Consider the following 6,691-nt stretch of genomic DNA (forward strand, 5'->3'; position numbering starts at 1 on the left):
CAAATATGAACAATAATACATATGCACAAGTTAACTTTATTCCCTGTAAAATTCTCTGTTACTTGCCCCATACTTCCAGATTTATAGGAAACAAAGCAATGATAGAAAAAGGTAATTATCTTGATCAATAATATTTTTTTTATTGAATTGACTTCATTACACATCAAGGAAGAAGTAATATCTCTAGCTACTCTAGTCTTTATAAGGGTAAAGAATTGAAAAATGTGGTAACCTCTGACTCAGGTTGAATACTTCTAAAGTTCAAAATGTGAGATACCTTATAATAAACATAGCCTTCTAGCACATAAAATATGAAAATAGAATTCAAGAAACTCAAAGACATACCACTACTTTGTGGACCCATGATAGAAACTACACCATAGGATAATCCATGCTCTGCTAACTTCACTGACTTCATAAAATGTTCAAGACTCATGACATTGAATACACCATCTCCGTCAATCAGTTGGATAGAGCAACATTCATTAGCCATTTTTGCTTAAAAAAAGAAGAAAACAGTAATTGATGTGAGGTCAAAAACAAACCTTTAACCGACACAATAGACATTTCAATTGAATTATTGCATTATGGAAGTGAAGTAATAATCCTTTAACATGATAGACATAATAGATTACTCATATCACAAGCCAATGCATATAACTTATCATACAACTATACTTATTGGTATTGATGGAGTCTATCTGTTGGTCCATTCCATTGGATTGTAGGTTATTTTCTTTGTAATGACATGGATGCTGAGATCTCTAGTTATGGTATCATCTCCTAGAAGCCAACATGACTACATGAAAGGCAAGCAAGGTCATGGATTCCAATGAGTACTTAGATAGATTTGAACCTTCCGATAGTATCATCTCTAGTTATGGTATAATCATTTTTCAGAAACTTAAGGGGAAGTTGTTGATGTAGTTGTACTTGAGTTGGACTCATTTTAATGTGTTAGCAAAATGTATGACGTTATGTTTAAATTGGACAAAACTTCTATATCCTCAAGCTTTAATCCATACAACAAACTTTAATGAGAAAAGTAAATGACCAAATTAAAGATAAAAATATGTTATAGCTACATGCGCAAAAGGCAAAAACAACATATTCTGATGCATAAAACAGCTGGCCAACAAAACATGCACTTGTCTAAGAGTTTTCATACCTGATACAGAGCATGACTCAACTTGTACCTAGTTGTGTGTAATTGATTCTCAAGTGCAAAATTAGATAGCATCAGAGCATCCCATTCCTGTTTCAATAGAAGAAAAACAACATTAAATTTAAGGATCAATACATTGGCTGTAAAGTATAAAGAAGGATTATTCTATAAAATTAGGATAAGGACACGCCATGACAACAAACTAATACGTGCAAATGATTAGACCACACAATCAAATCTATACTAATTGATGCATAATAATCAGGATTAAGCTATAAACTAACACTATTGAAGAGGTGAAATTACTCAAAAGATCTTTTTTATATTATCCGCCATTGTCATCTATCTATCTTACAAGTCGTGCAAAGATTAAGATTACATCATAGGAAGAAGAAACTTATCCTCAACCCATTTACTAGAAAGAACATAAAAGCATGCCAGATTATTTAAAAATTCATGTAACACATAGAATTCAAGGAAAAAGGCATTTATTGCATTCAATTGATAACACAACTAGACAGTTAAGGTAACTAAAATAATATATTGCAATCCATATTCAAAATAAAGAGTTCAGAATACACATATTCTGGAGCATTCCAAGCAGCCCAGGAATGATGGCAGCTTGCAACGATCTTGAATTCGGCACCTACCAGAAGAATAATTTTAAAAAATCATGGAAGACAATAAAATATAAAAAATAGCATTGTTCAGTTCCATGCATTAATTTATTAGCTTGCAATGAATGTAACATTTCATATATCTTATTTGTCTAATGCCGAGCTTTTTCATGCATAGTACCTCAGTAATTTATTAAGAATTAGACATACAGTAGGATGTTCAATTGCTAGCATATTTATCAAGAATTTTTAACTGAAAAGACAATGGTATATCATATTTATCACGATAAACACTTTTAGCTTCTAAAATTAATACAAGAAATAATAGGAAGAACATCGTAGAGCAAGATACAAGATGGTCCACATATCTATTTGTGTCAATAAAGGCTTAAAGAAAACAAAGTAGTTTAAGGAAGAAAATATCATGCAAATCTTAGCAAGTTAAACATTCAATACTGTACTCATGCTGTTAATTCATTGTCTAGTTAGAAATCTTGTGTTATATGCATAACTATGTTGTTGAACAAGGACAAAAATTATGTCATGAATGTTAGGAAAATCATCAAAAGTAAAAAAGGAGGGGAAGTGTGGCTAAACAATATAATATATCAGATATCCTCTCGGTATAGTAAAGGAATCAACAGCGCATGGGGTTATGAACATGCTCAACCAAACAAAATGGGATTAATTGTTGTTTATGTACATGGTATTTTGAAAGTAGAGTTGATCCTCCTACTACAATGAACAATCAAACAACACAAATTAGTGAGTAGGATAGGGATGGACACTATTAATGCAGTGATATTAATATTGTCCCTTTTCTAAGCCATACATCAGCCATACATACATAATAATACTAAAGAATAAGAAACATAGGGCAACAAGACCAGATAGCATCATAACAGCAAAGGAAAGTGAACCTAAAACTCCTCCAAGATCTCCTTCCATGTGTCTGCGTACCAAAAATCGACATCCATCTGACCCCATAATTTACCAACTTTAAGAGCAGTGCGCATCTCAATGACTTTGGCTTGTTGCCGGAGCAAAAATAAAAAATAAAAACACAACTAATATAACCAAGCAAAAGAGAACAAAGATATACAAGGAAAGCATATGAGGAGCAAATACTTGGGTGACCAAAATGATAGTCAGGACGATGAAGACGACAATGTGCTGCGAGGGCTTCCGAATCGTGAAGGCGTAGGAACGAAGTAACATAACGGCGATGACCGTCTTCCCATAACCCGTCTCCAGGAAGATAATCATGTTCTCCTTATTTGCTTTCTCTAGCACCTCCAGCTGATAGCTGCGATGATCAAAGGAGCAGACGGATGACTCTAGGACACAACAAAACAGAGGAAGATGTAGGCAGAAGGAGAAACAGAAACCTGCGGGCGAAAGTCTCGAGATCAGGTGGCGGGCCAGTGTTGTTCATCTCTGCTACTTGTGTTGTTCCTCGAGCGCTAACCAAACTTCATGAACTTATTTCACCCTCTCGACCTATTTCTAGTGGTCCAGGATGACGGCGACGCAGCTTGGAAAGGAATGGAGAAGGGGCGACAGGTTTAGGGCTTGGAGAGGAAAGGAGAAGGGGCGGTTGGGTTTAGGGTTTTGAGAGGAAAGGAGAAAGAAAAATGTGAAGTAGATGAAGAGATTGTAAAGGGGGGGGGGAATGCGGCGGCAAAAAATTTCGAGGAGAGGGAAAGAAAGAATGCGGCGGCAAAAATGGCGAAGGGGAAAAAACGGCGAAGGAAAAAAACAATGATATTCAACAACACTTAATAGACAACGATTTTCAAAAACTGTTATCATAATCCCAAAAAAAGCGCACATAGAAAACAGTTTTCAAAAACTGTTGTCATAGCCTTTAAAAACTGTTTTCGTAACCCTAAAAAAGCATAAATAGACAACAGGTTTTAAAACCCGTTGTCGTAAGTTAAAAAAATTGCAAAAAGACAATGATTTTTGTTAAAACCGTTGTTAAAAGATAAAAAAACAATGATTTGGCATTAAACCATTGTTGTTTGAGTGTTGTTGAATGAGGATTTTTTTATAGTAGAGCAAGAGAGTGTTGGCCGTGTGCACCACATGACCGTGCCTGGTTTCCAGAGGTGAAGGCAATACAGGCCGTGTAGATCTACACGGCCGTGCAAGGGGGGCATTGGTAGAGGCGAGCCACGATCATGTAGCTCACACGACCATGTCAGGTTAGTAGAAAAGAGAATGGAGCAGGCCGTGTGAACCTCACACGATCGTGCTTCGAGGCCGTGTTGCGCACAAACCCCTCTTCTATATAAGACTTCCTTCAAGATTTGAAAGGGGATCTTCTCCCCTTTGGGAGAAAGGAAGATTTGGGTGATTCCTTCCATTCTTGGGTGGATTTCTGGGAAATCTAAGGGAAGATCTTCACCGATTCGACTCCAAGATTGAAGGATTGGATCCGAAGACCATTTTTCTCCATAGATAAGTTTTCTTTCTCTCCTTTCTTGGATTTGAGGGATTAGAAATGCTTGTAATCTTTGTTTGTTTCGGATTCTTTCTTAAATTTATGGAGTAGATCTCTTGTTCTAGGATGGAGGGAGTATTTGTAAGGAAATCTTGATGTAAAACTCTTGTGGATATGCCAATTTCCCATTTCTATGATTTTGTCCTGTTTTGTATCTATTAGATCTTGTGTGGAATGTTGTGATTGTGCCTAATTACCATGCTTGATTGAGAGTTTGGATATCTTGTGGATCTTGTAGAGGTAATTCTTCATTCGATTTTCCGAGGGATCTTCGTGATAGGAACATGCCCGTGTAAGGACGTTTGAGGGATTATCTTGAAAGGGAAATGAGGTATTTCAAGAGGGTAGCATAGATTTATGCATTAATCTTTATATCTTGATGGGTTGATGAGCGATGGATTCTTATGTTGATTTTTTGAGGGACGCACGTGACAGGCAAGCCCGTGTAAGGACAACATAGATTCATTTCTAATTGATCAATCTAGGTATGGATTTCAGTCCAAGGTCGGTTCTCTATTGCAAGAGAAAACTGACAACCTTCTACAAATGATGGACGATTGAGAAAAAGGATTTGGTAGATCATTTATATTGAACAACCTTACAAAGAAATCAAAACTCCTAGAATATCCCTTATCGATCATTGCCTTTATTCTTGTTGCCTATTCTTTCATTCTTTTGTTTACTTTTCATAGTTACACTTAGACTTTGTCAATCCATTGATTCGTTGTCTAGCTAATTCGCATTGAGATATTCTTAGTGCTTATTCCAGTCCCTGTGGATATGATAATCTTTTATATTACTTGCGATATTTTCGCACACTTGCAGAGGTCAACAAATTTTTTACGTCGTTGCCGGGGACTGCGCTATAACATTAGGGATTATCAATTGAGTTAGACTAGACATAACTTTTCTTTTCATTTGCATAGTTGTAAGTAATTGTTAGAATTCTATTTTCATAAGTTTTTCATTTCTTGTATAACATTTTTGTCAATTCCTTTCTGTTGTAATTCTAATTCTGCATTTTTCGTTCTAACATCTTTGTCTAACTTTTCTCTGTTTTCTTTTGATTTAGTCTTTTTCTTTCTTTTTCTTTTGTAAACATATCTTGCTATCTTGTTCTTGTGTATGCGAAGATTTAACTTTGCAGGAGAACTTCTTCCTCTAGACCCTGAGATAGACAGAACATTTCATAGAAGAAAAGTTCGGCAAAGACAACAAGAAGAACAAGAACATTCTATTATAGAGAATAGACCACTAAAGGATTATGCAGCACCTTATACTAGGGGTTTTCGATCTAGTATTTCAAGGCCTTCAGTTGAAGCAAATAATTTTGAGATCAAACCTGCAATTATATCCATGGTGCAGCAAAATCAATTTGGTGGAGGACCGCATGAAGACCCAAATCAACATTTGGAAGTCTTCTACGAAATATGCGGTACAATGAAAATGAATGGTGTTCCTTTAGAGGCAATGCGCCTACTTCTATTTGGGTTCTCCTAGAGAGATAGAGCCAAGCAATGGTTAAACTCTTTGGCTCTAAATGGCATCACCACATGGGAACAATGTGAGCAATAATTGCTTGATAAATTCTATCCTCCAAGTAAAATGGCTCATATGAGGAATCTTATTGCAAGTTTCAAGCAAGCGGACTCTGAATTTTTATTTGAAGCATGGGATAGATACAATAGTATGCTCAGACAATGCCCACACCATGGTTTAGAAAGGTGGTTAGTACTACATACATTTTATAACGACATCAACTATCATACAAAAGTGTCCCTTGATTCAACTATTGGAGGGGCACTTATGAATAAGAGCTTGGATGAAGCCGAGGAGATAATTGAGAGTGTAGCACAAAACCACCATCAATGGGCTAATGAAAGAAATGGTGGCTATTCTTGTATGAACCCAACAACAAAACCATCAAGAAAATTTGATGTTGATCCAGTGACTTTATTGGCTGCAAAACTGGATGCTCTTACAAAAAAGTTTGAGAATATGGGAGCTAGCTTAACTACGGCCAATGCCATTGTTTCTTACTGTGAAGTTTGTGGAAGTTCTGAACATTCAAATGACTCATGTCCATTGGGGCCTATCACTGTACAAATCAATCAATTAGAGCAATGTGGTGCAATCATGGGTTTCAATCAAAAGAAGAACAACACATACTCAAATACCTACAACCCTGGATGGAAAAGTCATCCAAATTTCTCCTATAGAAATAATCAAGATCAAGGACCATGCATGGGGGCAAGGCCTAATTTTCAATCCAGGCAACAAAATTTTCAGTAACAATCTTCTCAAGGCTTTCCTATGTCTAAAATTGAGAAAATGTTTGAAGAAAGTATGTCCACTCAGAATGAAATGAAACAAGGCATTTTAAAGCTTACTCAGAGAATGGAC

General features: G+C 36.1%; 1 non-coding gene across 1 annotated transcript; it reads right to left on the minus strand.

Moving 5' to 3' along the window:
• Positions 1-5,900: 5,900 nt before the first annotated feature.
• On the minus strand, positions 5,901-6,006 carry LOC122033163. Its single transcript, XR_006126412.1, has one exon. It is a non-coding gene; the product is annotated as a small nucleolar RNA R71 (small nucleolar RNA).
• Positions 6,007-6,691: the final 685 nt, after the last annotated feature.

Source organism: Zingiber officinale, chromosome 11A (genome assembly GCF_018446385.1).
Source record: "Zingiber officinale cultivar Zhangliang chromosome 11A, Zo_v1.1, whole genome shotgun sequence".
NCBI lineage: Eukaryota > Viridiplantae > Streptophyta > Magnoliopsida > Zingiberales > Zingiberaceae > Zingiber > Zingiber officinale.